General features: G+C 43.3%; 1 pseudogene; it reads right to left on the bottom strand.

Annotated features, from left to right (window-relative positions):
* Positions 1–238: 238 nt before the first annotated feature.
* LOC103114575 (large ribosomal subunit protein eL31-like) lies at positions 239–1,859 on the bottom strand (annotated as a pseudogene).
* Positions 1,860–16,487: the final 14,628 nt, after the last annotated feature.

A 16,487-nucleotide genomic window follows, 5' to 3' on the forward strand; every position in this document is an offset into this window, starting at 1 on the left:
CAGTAGGTTCCTCTAGGCAAGTTTTTTTAAATTTTTTTTATTATCTTTATTTATTGGATCAAACAGCCAGAAATTGAGAAGGAAGGAGGAGATAGAGAGATACCTACAGCCCTGCTTCACCACTCGCAAAGCCTTCCCCCTGCAGGTGGGGGTCAGGGGCTTGAACCCGGCTCCTTTTGCACTGTAACATGTCACTCAACCAGGTGCACAACCACCCAACCCCTCTAGGCAAGTTTTATCACACCATCAGTGCTTGTATGTCTGTAAGTTCTGATAGGGAAAAGTAGAACAATGCCACAGGCTTTGGGGTCTGAGAACTTGAGTCAAATATGATTCCTGCCACCTGTCACATTCAGTCAAATCATTCAACCTCTTTGAGGTCTAACAGAGCAATGATAAATGCTAGAAATTCAAAGCAATAACACACATGTGACATATAAGACCATATATGCACAGACAAGTCAACTCTTTCTGCCTTCTTTTTTTTTTTTTTGCTGCCTTCTTCCCAATGCTAATATCTCTGAGGGCACTCAGGAGATAATCTCTTGTTATTCTTACTGTCATACTCCTGAGAGGTACTCTGAGTCCCCAAAGCAGAGCTCCCTTCTCTAAAGATTCTGGTGCAGGACAATTGAACTATGCCCATTTCAAGTGGAAAACTAAGTGTGCAATTTAACACCATAATTAGATCTGAAGGTCTTTTATGTATTTATTTATTGGTTTTGTAGTTTTATTTGATGATTAGTACTTAGTTCTCATCCACACTGACAGACTGGATTTTTTTTTAATTTAAGAAAGGATAAATTAACAAAACCATAGGGTAGGAGGGGTACAACTCCACACAATTCCCACCACCCAATCTCCATATCCCACCCCCTCCTCTGATAGCTTTCCCATTCTCTATCCCTCTGGGAGCATGGACCCAGGGTCATTGTGGATGGTCTGGCTTCTGTAATTGCTTCCCCACTGAACATGGGCGTTGACTGGTCAGTCCATACTCCCAGTCTGCCTCTTTCTTTCCCTAGTAGGGTGGGTCTCTGGGGAAGCGGAGCTCCAGGACACATTGGTGGGGTCTTCAGTCCAGGGAAGCCTGGCCGGCATCCTGATGACATCTGGAACCTGGTGGCTGAAAAGAGAGTTAACATACAAAGCCAAACAAATTGTTGAGCAATCATGGACCCAAAGCTTGGAATAGTGGAGAGGAAGTGTTAGGGGGGGTACTCACTACAAACTCTAGTGTACTTCTGCTTTCAGGTATATATTTTGCAGTTATATATTTGTAGTTTATGGATATGTGTGAACATATGCTCTCTCTCACAGAAACTGGTGTATATCTAGGTTTTGGGACTTTGTTAGAAAGTGAACCACCTGAGATGGAATTAGAGTATACTATGAAAGGAAAGGTCTCACCCGAGTAATGAAGCTGAAGGGTTGTCATTCCACACGTGAAGTCTCTGGACACAGTCTGAAGTGAAGCATGTTGAGGTGGCAGTCGTTGCATTGATTGACTGTGGATTTTTTAAAGTGGTGACAGTTACGTAGGTAACCAGTGCATACAGCTTATTTGGTGAACCTTCATCCTCCTTGCGTTTTCTGAACAATCATACCCAGATGCAGTATGGAACATTCCTTATTCCTTTGACGCAAATAGCTTTGTTGAGCCTGATGTCAATGCACACATCTGGAATGCCCATCTCCTTCATGATAAATTCCTGGATCTCTCTGAGTGCCCAAGGAGCATGTTTCCTGAGGTTCACGCCGTAGATGTGCTTTGGATGTCGATAGTGTATTCCTGGGTCACCACCTAGTTGATGGCAGAATGGACAGCCCTTCTCACTGCCATTCTTTGCAGGAGCCATTCTGCCAGGCCCAGACAGGAAAGCCTAAAGGTCTTTTGTTGCTGAGGACTTATTCTGATGCAGTCTTCTATGCCTCGCTAAATCCTAGAGTGCCCCCTTTCAACCAATCCTGGCCCTACACGTCACCCCTGGTTGTCGCCCAATAAAAAGCCCCCTCACCCCTCCCCTCTCTCTCTCTGGGCTCTTGGCTCTCCCTCTCTGAGGTCTCGCTCCCTGCTCTCCCCCCGTGGTCGGCCATTGCTGGCTGGCTCCACGTGGTCTGAACCAAACCTCCCCCCATCCTATAATAAAGATCTGTGTACCCCTTTGCTCTGGACATCCGCTCTCTTCTCCGCAGTGCAGCCCGACACCAGACCACCTCAACAACATCTGGCGCCCATCGTGTCCCGTACCCACACCACGCCCGGCCTGAGGTCTCCGAAACCGCCCAGACACAGGTAAGTGGCATCCGCCCACTTCTGTGGCCCCGCGTTTCCCTCCACCATGGGAAATTTCTCGTTTTATGAGGAGGTGTCCCAGTCATTATCTCTTGACCTGGGACAGATTCCCGCTGTCATAAAAGGTTTAATTTTCGCTACCCCTTGGATTTTTTTAACTGTGGTCTCCACTTTCAAGATATGTAAAACGTGGTATGCCATAAGGATAAGTGACCTTGAGGCTGAGGTACGAGAGTTAAATCACATGTGCTTAAGACTTAGACATCCTAAGCGATCAGCGGCTAAACCCAAGAATTCCGTTCCCACAGACACGCACACGTGTTCGAATGCTCCTCCTCTGACCCCACCCCCTTCCACCGTTCCGGTTTCAGCTCCGCCTGCGTTCCTGAACCCCGCCCCTTCCGTCCCGGTTTCAGCTTCTGTTTCAGCTCCGCCTGAGGCGCCTGCATTCCTGAACCCCGCCCCTTCCGTTCCGGTTTCAGCTCCGCCTGAGGCTTCCTCGTCCCTGACCCCGCCCCCTGCTGATACATCACCATTAAGGGACCTAGTGGCTGAGATACGAGAGCTAAAGGATATTTTTTCAGCATTTAAGGATTTTAAACCATGTGCAGTCCACCCCCGGAGCTCTGTCCCCGTAGATATGCGTTTAGTCTCCCCTGCAGCCACTACAGCAGTTTCTACTGAACTTTCCACTTCTGTAGCTCCCTCTCCCGCGCCACCGGACCAAATCCACACATTCCCGGTAAACTTGGCCCCTTCTAAACAAAACCCTCAGCCGTGGCAGCCATATTCCTCGAAAGACCTTGGAACGCTCAGGCAAGCAGTCAGGGAGGACGGTATGCACTCTCCATGGACCAAGTCCGTTTTGAGAAGCTTTTACCAGCATTTAAATACACCACAAGACTGGAAAGAACTGGATCGTGCTGCACTCCCAGACCCTCTCTATCTTCAGTGGCAGGCATGTTTCCGCGATGAGTGCTCTAGGCAATCGCAGGAAAATAGTAACAAACAGATAGAATGGAATTCTGATGCTTTGTTTGGAGCAGGAGCTTATGAATCTGGAGCTCAGCAGGCAGAAGCCAGGTTTCCAACTGGTTATTTTGAACAGGTACGCATCTGTGCAACACAAGCATGGGAAAGGGTGACCACACCTGATGTAGATCCATCAGCTCCCATTAACTCTTTTCACCAAGGCTCTGATGAGTCATTGGCGAGCTTCATCTCAAGGGTGAAGAGAAGCTTAGAGAGAAAGGTTTATAATCTTGACGTCCGCACACTACTCCTGCGCTCTATTGTCTGGGAAGGCATGACACCACAATTCCGTCAGGTATGCCTTAATCTTAAACACCTACACCCAGATAATTGGATTCTAGCAACACAGGAACTTACATCAGGCAATTATGGGACACCCGCTACGACGCAGGTCTATGCAGTTGCCCCACGTAAGCAAAACGGGGCCTGCTTTCAGTGCGGTCGCCAAGGACATTGGCGTAACCAATGTCCTGATAAGTTGCGACCACGCCTCCAGTCAGGGAAACCACGCCTCCAGCCAGAGCAACCCCACTTTCAGTCAGGGAGCCAGAGACCACGTACTGTTTGTCCAAAATGTCGTAAGGGGTTTCATTGGAAGAGAGATTGTTGGTCCCAATTTCATAAAGATGGTTCGCCCCTGAATAGTACAAATTTGGGGCCTGAGATTTTGTGGACCACTCCTGTTTTAGAACAAGGTCACCCTTCTATGACAGTAAAGATTGGCAATATTCCTTTTAAATTTTTGATTGACACGGGGGCAGCAAAGACGATTTTAAGGCAAGAAGAGGTTCCCCAAGATTGGGAACTCATCCCTGGACCCAGTTTACATGGAATAGGAGGGATGACAAGAGCATTTTGCACACGAGACTCGCTTATGTGGGAAGACCCAGAAGGTTCTACCGGACACTTCCGCTCTTTGGTAGCTAATATTAGCACCAACTTACTGGGCAGGGATCTTCTGGAATGTCTTAATGTTAGGATATCCACAGACGCCTCTGCAGAGCGTAAAACTCATTCCCGCGATACCAGGTCTATTCAGCACCCCCAATACTAAATGCCACTGTTCGTAGCCAAACACCCCGCTTAAGCTGGCTTTCTAATAAGCCTGTCTGGGTGGAACAGTGGCCTTTACCTAGGGATAAGCTAAAAATTTTAAAAGAGCTCGTCCGAGAGCAGTTGTCCTTGGGACACATTCGTCATTCTCGAAGCCCATGGAATACTCCTGTCTTTGTGATTAAAAAGCGCTCGGGAAAATGGCGCCTCCTTCAAGATCTCTGTGCAGTAAATAAAACCATGCAGGTCTGGGGCTCCCCCCAAAGGGGTTTGCCTCTTGCTTCTGCAATTCCCACGGAAATTCCAATCATAGCTATTGATATACAAGATTGTTTTTTCTCTATCCCCTTGCATCCGCGAGATTGTAAACGTTTTGCCTTCTCTGTTCCGTCTATTAATAATGCCAGCCCCGCTGATAGATTTGAATGGGTGGTGCTGCCCCAGGGTATGGCCAATAGTCCTACAATTTGTCAGGAGGCTGTTAAATCTGCCCTTGTCCCATATATTCATAAGGGCCTTAATATTTTTCATTATACAGATGATATTTTAATATGGGGAAAATCAGATACAGATCTCTATGCCTTACGTGATTTTCTCATTCCTGCATTAAAGAAAAGCGGCCTTAATGTAGCCCCTGAGAAGATACAGCTAATCCCTCCAATATCCTTCCTAGGTTCAGAGATTTCTCTAACTCAAATTCGTCCCTTAAAACCTAATGTTACCTTCCCTTCTAACCTTACTCTTGCTTCTTTACAAAGTTTTCTAGGAAATTTAAATTGGCTTAGGCAGTATCTCTATCTGCCCACAAGCTGCCTCCAACCACTGTTTGACCTGTTGAAAGGAAACAAACAGCCCTCTTCAAAACGTAAGTTAACTCCTGAGGCCTCCTTGGCACTGGAAAGGGTTAACCAGGCCCTCCAGGACATGCACCTTGTTCGATTCTCCCCCTCCTCTCCGGTAAACCTTCTAATCTTCAACTCCACCCCCACAGTAGTAGGGGCACTGTGGCAAGACCATGGGGTTCTCGACTGGCTTCACACACCAGTAGGAGGAGCTCCAAGACTCCTCACTGAGATAGATGCGTTAGCATTCATGGTTCGCCAAGGGAGAAATAGGTCTGTGCAGGTCTTAGGGAAAGAACCGGATTTAATCATTCTGCCCTTTTCTCTCACAGATACAGAGTGGCTTATACGCCATCATTCCCGCTTTGCCATAAGCTTCGTGGGGTTTCCAGGACAAATAGATAACCATTTTCCTTCTAATAAATTGATAGCTTCTTTACCTCTTCTGCCTCTACTAGCACCTAAACTTTTCTCTCGGGATCCCATTCCCTCTGCTCCTACAATCTTTACTGATGGCGGAAAAAGGGGAGCTGCTGCCCTTATATATTACCCAGACAAACAATCTCCTAAACCTCTCTTTACTGAGCTTCCTGATAATTCCCCTCAGTACAAAGAACTTTATGCTGTTTTTCTTGCACTAAAAGCTGTACCAGAATCCTTCAACCTTTTTTCTGACAGTGTGTATACTGTTAACTTACTTCCATGGCTTGCTCGTTCGTATGTGAAAATTGATGACAACCCACTTTCCCCTCTCTTGATTCAAATCGCCTCTATGCTCTGTTCTCGAACCCAACCACTGTATATTCAACACCTTCGTTCCCACAGCCCTCTTCCTGGTTCCCTGTCCGAAGGGAATACTGCAGTTGACCGCCTTGCCTCCACAGGAACTTTCCCAGTCTCTGTCTCTGATCCTGCTAATTTTCACTCTCTAACCCATGTTAATCTTAAAGGCCTTCAAGCTCGATTCCCTGATGTTCCTGTACCACAGTTAAAACATATCCTTGCTACATGCTCTTCTTGTGCAAATCTCATAAAGACACCTGCTATCCAGACCCTTGGGGTTAACCCCCGAGGTTTAAAAGCTAATGCTATTTGGCAAATTGATATCACCCACATACCAAACTTTGGCAAACAAAAATATGTGTTTGTCTCAATTGATACCTTTTCTAAATTTATGTGGGCTACAGCTCAGACAGGAGAAAGTGCTAAAAAGCTTGTAAGCCATATGCTCTCTTGTTTTGCCGTTATGGGGGTCCCATTACTTTTGAAAACAGACAATGCACCTATGTTTTCAAGCAAACAATTTAAAGATTTTTGTTCCCTCTGGAATATTACTCATACCACGGGCATTCCCTACAATCCACAGGGACAAGGCATTGTTGAGAGGGCCCATCAAACACTGAAGGCTCAACTAAATAAAGATAAAGTAGGAACATATCCCCCCAATATCCAGCTAGCAAAAGCCTTAACTACGTTAAATCTCTTTAATATTTACAATAACTCAGCCTTACCCCCTATTATTCTTCACTGGCAAACACCATCTACCCTCCCATCTATTAAGGTGAAATGGAGAGACCCACTCGATAAAGTTTGGAAAGGGCCTGACCCATTATTGACCATGGGAAGGGGTTGCGCATGCATTTTCCCTCAAAATTTCTCTAAACCTGTCTGGGTTCCTGCCCGCCATGTCCGACAATACCCGCAGGATAGCGCTGTTATTCCTGAAGAACAAGAAATACTACAAGAGGACCAGATGCAGGATACATCCCAGGACCCGTAATACGACATGGCAGAACCTGCAAAGTCTGGCTCACAGAGACCTCTCTCCTACCCTTTCCCTGTATGTCTTATGTTATAACTGGCCAGTTGTTTTTGTGAGTGAGTGTGTTAAATGACAAAAATTTTTTTTCTTTTTTTTTGCATGACCCATCTGCTTGGAGTACTCTAAAAGGTTATTGGCCTTATATAAAAATGCTGGACACAGCCAAAGTTTCTGGAGACGTCCAGAAACATTGCAAAATTTTTTTTTCTTTCTCCCTCTTTTGAATTTTATATATAGTTTTGGTATATATGTAAGTGTTTAGTCTTAAACTGTGTGACTAATGACAGATTTAAAATTGTTTTTAAATAATGTGTTTTTATAACAAAAGTTCTTTTTCCTCCAGTTTGTTATAACTAAATGTTTATGGGTATGTCTCAAGTTTGGTAACACTAACTTAACAGTCAGAAGTGTAACCCTACAGCTACACTTTTACCAGACAAGGTAAAAATTAATTGTTAAGGTAACTTACTATTTAGGTAAAAGTCTAAATGTTCAACGTGACTATTCATTCCCAAAACTAAACTATATAAATTTTATATACAGGACACCTTTGAAGGGCCCCCAAAGGTGCCCTGTAAACTATCTTGTGGAAATTAATCCACAACAGATCTGGCATCAATCTGGCACTGTAAACGTTAAAATCATTGTCACGAATATGCGTTAACTCTCTAAGCAATTTGAGTCTGTTTAAAATACATATTTTAGCTAAAATTGGTCTCAAGATCCTGCGGTAGAGGCTGCTACAGGAGGTCACATTAGATGACCTTTTAATACATCATAAAGAGATTCTAAACCAATTATAATCATCGAGGTATCAACTATAACAAACCTATAACTTGTTACCAGTTCAAATTAACCACGAGAAGCAGATTGTTTGTGTTTCTTTCACAGGAATCCCGGAAAAACCATCTGAACCCCTGCACACCCTGACGTCACTCACTAGATGGCACGACTACCGTGGCACACCCCCCGAAACCCTAGATGTCACTCAACGTGATCTGAAGAACCTGATAGGCGAATTCCAAGGACAGAACTTTCTTCATGCCTGGTTACCGTTCCTGCTTCTGACCTGCTTGTTACATGTTGGCAGTTCCAGCTAGCTATCTACAAAAGAGCAACATTCCAGCGGCTGACCTCCCTCATGCAGCGTTGCATCCCCTGCCAATTCCTCCCCTAGCCATCTACTTCGGACTGAGACTTGTATCGGACTTTCTGACATACCCTATATACATTTTACACAATTTTGAAGCAGCTTATTTCCCTTCACACTGCTGGGTTTTCATAGACTGATCCTGAGTAATTCATAGACTTTACAGACTGTTGCCTTGAGGACTATACAATGCCAAATAGCCCCTCTGTTTGGTGGGTCATGCCTCCCGCCTCCCCCTCATTATGTACCCTTGCCCTTTTCCCCACCCAAACAGGGAATGTTCCTTTACACACCAATCCTTCCCTTCACACCACACTGACTTTTACTTCTCCCCTTCGTGTCCCTTCCTATTTTGTTATGTCATTTAGGCTTATGCCCAAAATGTTTCTGCCCCATGATAGTCTTTTATAGACTTTGTACATCTTATGCAATTACTAGATAGAAAGATAGAAAAGATGTAGAGATACTGTGAAGAGATGGTTGAGCAGGCTGCGCTTAAACCTATGAGATGAGTCTCTCCAGGTAAGTCTCTCTCTCTAAAGAGGGGTTGAGCACAGGAGGACGTTTAAATCTCACAAGGTTGGCAGCCATTTAAGCCTTCCCTCCTCCACAGAAAGTCCTACATCTTCCCACCTGAGCATGGCATTCCTCTAAAACATTTAAGCATGCTCCATTTTTCTTTACTGTGTTCATTTAGATATAAAGGGATAGGAGGAGATGTTGCTGAGGACTTATTCTGATGCAGTCTCCGCCCCCAGGTTTTTCTATGCCCCGCTAAATCCTAGAGTGCCCCCTTTCAACCAATCCTGGCTCCGCCCCCAGGTTTTTCTATGCCTCACTAAATCCTAGAGTGCCCCCTTTCAACCAATCCTGGCCCTACACGTCACCCCTGGTTGTCGCCCAATAAAAAGCCCCCTCACCCCTCCCCTCTCTCTCTCTGGGCTCTCGGCTCTCCCTCTCTGAGGTCTCGCTCCCTGCTCTCCCCCCCGTGGTCGGCCGTTGCCGGCTGGCTCCACGTGGTCTGAACCAAACCTCCCCCCCATCCTATAATAAAGATCTGTGTACCCCTTTGCTCTGGACGTCCGCTCTCTTCTCCGCAGTGCAGCCCGACACCAGACCACCTCAACAACAGTCTTTTTAATGAGATTGTTCCAAACTTTCTCTTTTGAATTATTATTTTCATCCCACAGTACATCTGATACGTAGTAGAAGCATGAAAACTGTCCATTTCCATCTGTCCAGTCTGTTCAGTCTCATCACAGCTGGGAGGTAGCCTGACCAGCATGTCCCAAGCTGAATGATGGTAGATGTTGAGAGCCCTTGACATGGGCAATTACAGGAGCATATATCCCACTGTCCTCTCAGAGTGGTCTTAGCAAGGAGCACCAACTGCTCACTTATTAGTCTAGTCACTTTGAGGAAGAAGAAAGGATAATTTGGCTTCTAGATACTATGAGATAAAAAACAATAGGCATATACTTTGATGCATAGAAGCAGAATTTTAGCTTTATTTGGGTTATCTTTTTAGACAGGTCAGAAACAGTAAAATTCACACTTTTTTTTTACATATAGTTCTATAAATATTGACCAACACATATAGCAGCATATCTCTCCCACAAGTTCTTCACATCTAATGATATGATTTCTGTTTCCTAAGTTTTGTCTTTTTTTTTTTCATAGTATCATTTAAAATGGAGCTAGACAGTATGGACAGCCTTTTCGAGTTTGCTTCTTTCTCTTAGTCTAAGGCCTCTGAAATGCAGCTTTGCTGCAGAGTGCCAGTGACTATTCCTTGCCATTATTCAGTGGTATTTTACTGTATAAATAGAATATATCTTGCTTATCATTTCACTTGGTTGGAGAACATATCATTTGTTTCCAATTTCAATGATTATAAATGAAGTCACTATAAATATTTTTGTGCAGGTTTTTTATTTAATTTATTTATTATTGTACATATAAAGAGAGAAATTGAGAGGAAAAGAAAGATAGAGAGGGAGAGTGACAGACACCTGCAAGCACAGAGCTCCATAGATGACTCTGGAAGTGGAAAGATAAAAAAAAAAGAAAAAGATTTATTAGGAGAGGGAGGGAGGAAAAGAACGAGGGAGAGAGAACCAAAGCACTAACTCTGGAATAAGATGGTTCTGGGCCTTGAACCTTAGACATAGAATTTGGTGCTCTTAATAGGCTGAGCTATTCCCGCCTCACCCTTAGTCCTTGCTACATGAGTCTTGTCAAATACATATTTTGTTAATATTTTTCCCAGTGCGTAGCATGTCTTTCTTAACAATCTTCAAAAAGTTGACACTTTTAATTTAAATCAAGTCCAATTTATTTGTTTATTTATTTTCTAGATCATGCATTTAATCATTTCCAGTTCTTCTAGCGTTTGCCCTTCTTCCGTAGCCAGTCAACAGCCTCAGGTTGAACCTGATGTAAAGTTTCGAGACCTCCTTTGAATCTGGAGAGGTGGCAGTCGTTGACTACGTGGGTCATAGTCTGTCTGTAGCTGCAGGGGCAGTTCGGGTCGTCTCTGGCTCCCCAGCGATGGAACATAGCAGCGCACCGGCCATGGCCTGTTGGATACCGACTGAGGAGGGCCCAATCATAACGTGCTAGGTCAAAGCCGGGTTGACGCTTGCAGGGGTCTGTGATGAGGTGTTTGTTCTTTACCTCAACTGACTGCCAACTCTGTTTCCAAGAGTCTGGAACAGAGAAGTTCAGTGTAGGCGTAGGGGACCAGATTGGGTGATGAGACATCAAGCGTTGGACAGGGTGGGCGAAGATATCCGCGTATATTGGCAGGTCCGGTCGAGCGTAGATGTGGGAAATGAACTTAGATGATGCCGCATCCCGACGAATATCTGGCGGGGCGATGTTGCTAAGAACTGGCAGCCATGGAACTGGGGTGGAACGAATGGCTCCAGAAATTATCCTCATGGAGGAATATAATTTGGAATCGACCAAGTGGACATGGGGACTACGGAACCATACTGGGGCACAGTATTCTGCAGTGGAATAGCATAATGCCAGAGATGATGATTGTAGTGTGGAAGCGCTCGCGCCCCATGAGGAGCTGGCCAGTCTTGCAATGATGTTATTCCTTGCGCCCACCTTTGCTGCAGTTTTTATGAGATGTTCGTGAAATGACAGAGTGCGATCAAGAGTAACGCCAAGATAGACTGGCTGGGCTTCATGCCGGATTCTCGTATCGCCAAGCTGCACATTAAGCTCACGCGAGGCCGAGGCATGGTGTAGATGGAAAACAGATGATACCGTTTTTTGCAGTGCTAGGGATTAGTCGCCATTTTTTACAGTAATCAGATATCAGAGACATGTCTTTCGTGAGTGTTTCCTCGAGGATGTCGAACTTGGATGCCTGAGTTGCACAGCAGATGTCATCGGCGTAGATGAACTTCTTGAAGAAGTTTCTGGGAGGTCATTGATGTAAATACTAAATAGCGTAGGAGCCAGAACAGTAAACCCTTACCTTATCCAAGATTAGGAAGATTTTTTTTTTTCTAGAAGAGAGGTATGTTTTAGGTGTGATGTCTACTAATTTTATTTCACAGTTGTAATATCATGCTAAGTGAAACTACCCAGGGGAGTTTTGAATCTATCAATAGGGATTAAAATACAAATAAAAAATAAATTACAATATTCAAATTCACTTTAACACATGTCATTTTATATAAGGAAATAAACACATCAAGAATTAGAACAAAACTGTGACTGGCATTTGCTGAGATGATTCATTTTCCACATGTCATTAAAGAATGTTTGCTAAATCTGACTTTGCTCCCATTCACACAATCTGGTTTAATTATTTTGACTGCATTCTATTTTGTACATGACATTCATGTCAAATGAGCCCCACAAAACATTAGTGTCAGAGCAAAAATATGAACTTGTGGGATTGCTTTATCTTCCAGATGGAATCCAAGCTTCTTGTGAAAGACTAAGTCCTCAACTCTACTTTCCAGATTCTATCTTACTTCCTCTCTCCAGTCTCATGGCTTATTGTCCCTGGAGGAAGTGGCCTGGTTGACTCTCTTTTCTCTCTCTCCAGCTTGTCCTTACCATGTCATTCCATCTGCCTGGGATGTTCCTCCTTACTTTCTTTCTCTGTTCATCTCTTCCTATCTTAGGGAGAGAACAAAGAAGGAGGATTGGAGTCTTTGTGCATGTTGGCAGGAAAGGACCCAGATTGGAAATTAAAGTGTTTTGCAGAACCTAACATGGGAAGATAAGAAATTGTGCCTAGGTGTCAGCAACTGTACCATGATTTCACTGTGTGAATTAGAGTTGAGTCTTTGCTTATATTCTTCCCCTTTGCCTAATTTCCTCCTTCTGTTCATCCATCCATATCTCTCTTCTCCCACAGCCCTACTAAGTCACATCCCTTTATGAAGTTTCTCCCTTTTCTATTTCCCCAGACCATGTGGTATGTCTTTATTTTTCTTGTGAAAGTCTGATAGATAGAAGTTGGACTAGAACATTTTCTAGGTTATTATGTTCTTCCTGACTTCTGCACAGCACATGCTGAACACATGAAAAGGTTCCCAAGACTGATTGATCTGGAAAAAGTGGGAATGAAACACTACACAAATAAAAGAGGTCAGCCTTTTCAAAAAATAATGACCTCTACAAAGCTGTGATATCCTCTACAAATAACTTCCTCTGTTTAAGCACCATTATCACTTTTATATGTATGGTTATTTACCAAATAAAATACATCTATCCTGAAGCCAAGAATAACAATAAAATGGGTGACATACTTTGGGAGGGTTTATTAGTCAGAATACTGGCCTATTACATGCCTAAGTCTTTAATATGCATGAAACAATATTCGCTGATGCAACAGATGATTAAAGAAATATATTAAAGCATTCATTCTGAATGAAAACACGGGGACAAGGTGATTCCCGGGGCTCTGCACAACTACAGGGCGGAATAAAAGCTGAAGTAGGTCATTTCTCCCCAGAGAAATTCTTCGGAGATTGCTTTCAATTTGAGGTTTTAAATCTAAGATGTGATAGCATAGGGAGTCGAAAAATAAGGTTTCTGATTTGTTCACATGCAAACCCTGGCTGTTTGGGGTGGTTAATTAAGAATTTGGAGGGGACAAGAAAACCAGTTCTTTTTCTCCTGTGAAGATCACTCTTCCAATGATGCCATCAGAGGTACTGGAAGCCTCGCACTTCTGTTCTGACATTGACTCAGCCTCTAAACCTTTCTCATGCTTGTTTTTTATCTTTCACTTAAGATCAGTAGCATGTTTTTCTTACCCCATGATATTGTGGGAGGACTGGGTGAAATGTCATAGGAGTTCTAACAAACAATAAGGAAATTTCAAAGAAGTGTCGTTCAGATTAGCTTGTTCCCACAGTTCAGGCTGTCTACAAATGGAATTTATGAATACTTACATTAAATCATGAGACCAGCACCAATGCACACATAATGCACACATAATGCACGCTAAGAGCAAACCTGCTCTTCTCTAGAGGCACAAAAATTCTTCTAGAACAGCACATGTGACAAAGAGCTGAAGTGTGCTCTTCTTTCCCTCAATCAAAACATAGATACTCATTGGCTAGTATTGGCTAGTATTCACAGGCCAGTAAGGTGACACCAGGAGTTTTTTCTAGTTTCCAGAATCATAATGCACATTTGAAGACATTAGGTATGTCCATGGGACAAGTTTGTTAACAATCCACCCAATATCATTGTGCAGAGATATGGAGAGGGATTCAAGACACTAAAGGTGAGAAAATTGAACTTGAAGCTATGAAAGACTGTACTAATCGCTAACACTGCCCTGTCTCAGACCACACACAAAGGACTGTAACAACATTTATTTCCTATGATTCAGGAGACTTAAAGCCCATGATCAAAAAGCATGGACAGGACTGGTTCCTTCTGAGGCCTCAATTATACTTTCTCTTCCAAAAATATCCCTTAAAAATTTAACATTGAAGTTCTGAAGAGATAGTTTGCCTGGTAGGGTGCCTGATTTGTAATATGTACAGCCCCGATTTGAAGCATATGGGAGTGCCACAGTCCTGGAGAAAGTGATGTTGTGGTGTTGTGGTGTCTTTACTTCTCTCAGTACCTCTTTTGGTTTCTCTCTTTGTATCTCTCTCTAATTAAAAAAAAAAGAAAAAGAGAAAAAAAAACTAATCCTAACCAACTGAACTGCACATGTGTTAGGCTCCACTATGCAAAAAAAAAAAAAACACCTTTGACACTGAACTAAAAATGAAAATACAAGCAGCAAGAAATTTCCAAGTGAAAAAAAAGTAGAAATGGCTAATAATGCTTAGTTTGACAACACCAACACGTTCTTCAGAAAGTCACTCCTGTATGTTTTCAATACCCAGTCTCCTACAGATAGTATTCTTAGTGCAGCCAACAGAATTAAGTGTCAGTGCTCTCTGGTTGCTGCAAGCAAACCCAAACCCTCACTTCCAAGCAGATACTCTGGAAATAACTGATGTATCAGCAGGTCAGTGAGGCAGACTAAGGAGGGTGGATACTGGTGAAAGCAGTGTTGGGGATATTGAAGATGAAATTTATATAGGTGGGTGAGAAGAGGGAGCAAGGTGGAAAGCGAAGTAATTCCCCATGAAGGTACAAAGTTCTCAACAAGAGTAGTACTACAAAGCCAAGGGTGGAGGAAGGGCTGCTTTGTCCAGACGAGGATGGAGGGGGTGGAGGGAATGACTATACTGAATCTGAGACTGTAGATGACAAGCCTTGTTTTGTGAAGGCAAGGATGAACTACCAACTTCTCATGATGTTAAGAGACCTCAGTTCCAGTGGGTGTAGATAGTGTAATGGTTATACAAAGAGGTTCTCTTGCCTGAGGCTCCAAAGTCCCCACCCCCACCCCCCAGTCACCATCACCATAAAATAGTGTTGCTCAGAGAGAGAAAAAAAAAAAAACATGCCAGGGAAAATGGCTTTGTATGACTTCAAGGTCTATTTTATTTATTTATTTTTATACTTACCATGTGTGAGAACTTAAGTTAGAGCCCCCACTATGGGAGCATGATGGGCATCACCAAGAAGAGCTCCATGGATGGTAAAGCAGAGCTGTGGTGCCTATTCTCCCTCGTTTAGTGTCTTTCTTCCTCCTCCCTCCCCTTCTAAAAAAAAAGAATGGAAAAAAAGGCTGGAATCAGTGAAGTCACACTTGCATGAGATGTAGTTCCATAAGAAAGAGTGGAGAGGAAGAAGAGGAACAGGAGGAACAGGAGGAGGAGAATTTTTGTTGATTATTTTGTTGTTGATTTTTGTTGGTTGTTGATTTTTGTTGTTGATGATTTTTTATTTTTGTTGATTGTTGTTGTTCTTGTTAAACACTCCACTAACATTAGACTCACCAATGTACTGAGAAGTACCATAGAAAAATACTGTTCTAGGGGCCGGGTGGTGGCACACCTGGTTGAGTGCACATGTTACAGTGCACAAGGACCCAGGTTCAAGCCCCAGTCTCCGGGACCTGCAGGGGGAATGCTTTGCAAGTGGTGAAGCAGTGTTGTAGGTGCCTCTCTCTCTCTCTCTCTCTCTCTCTCTCACCCCCTTCCCTCTCGGTTTCTGGATGTCTCTATCCAGTAAATAAGATAAAGATAATAAAAAAAAAATTTTTAATACTGTTCTAAATTAGCTAGTTAAGCAAATGTTTTTTTCTTGATGATTACAGAAGTGTTTTTTATTTCTTTATTGGGGCATAATGGTTGATAGCTGACAGTAAAATACAACACATGTGTAACATTTCCCACTTTCACCCCACATTAGGTTCTCCTCTGCCATCATGTTCCAGGATTTGAACCCTCCCTCCAATCCCAGAGTCATTTACTTTGGTGCAATACCCCAAGCAAATACTTTTGTTCCTTATAGTTTATATATGTAAATCCTTCACTTAATCACTGAGGAGAAAAAAATGCATTCTTTGTAAGATTTCATGAATAAATGAGCCCTAAACTCCTGGGTCTCTTCTCACACTGGTAATGAGGAGTAACTTACATTGTGTTCCTTCCTAGTTGATAATAAATCTTGCACAAAAAGGAGTGAATGCTCATATCAAATCTATGCATGTTGGTGGCATCTAGTGAGATAGCGAGTCAGTTTTCCAACTTTGGAAAGAGGAAAAGAAAACCATAAAACAACATAACAGGAAGCCAAGAGAAACAAGCAAAGAAAGATAACAATTTAGGGGAGAAACCTCAGTCATGGCTAGTGAATTAGGCTGTGAACCTGACAATGGAAGTGGAGGGAGAGAACCTT

Source organism: Erinaceus europaeus, chromosome 4 (genome assembly GCF_950295315.1).
Source record: "Erinaceus europaeus chromosome 4, mEriEur2.1, whole genome shotgun sequence".
In the NCBI taxonomy this organism is placed as follows: domain Eukaryota; kingdom Metazoa; phylum Chordata; class Mammalia; order Eulipotyphla; family Erinaceidae; genus Erinaceus; species Erinaceus europaeus.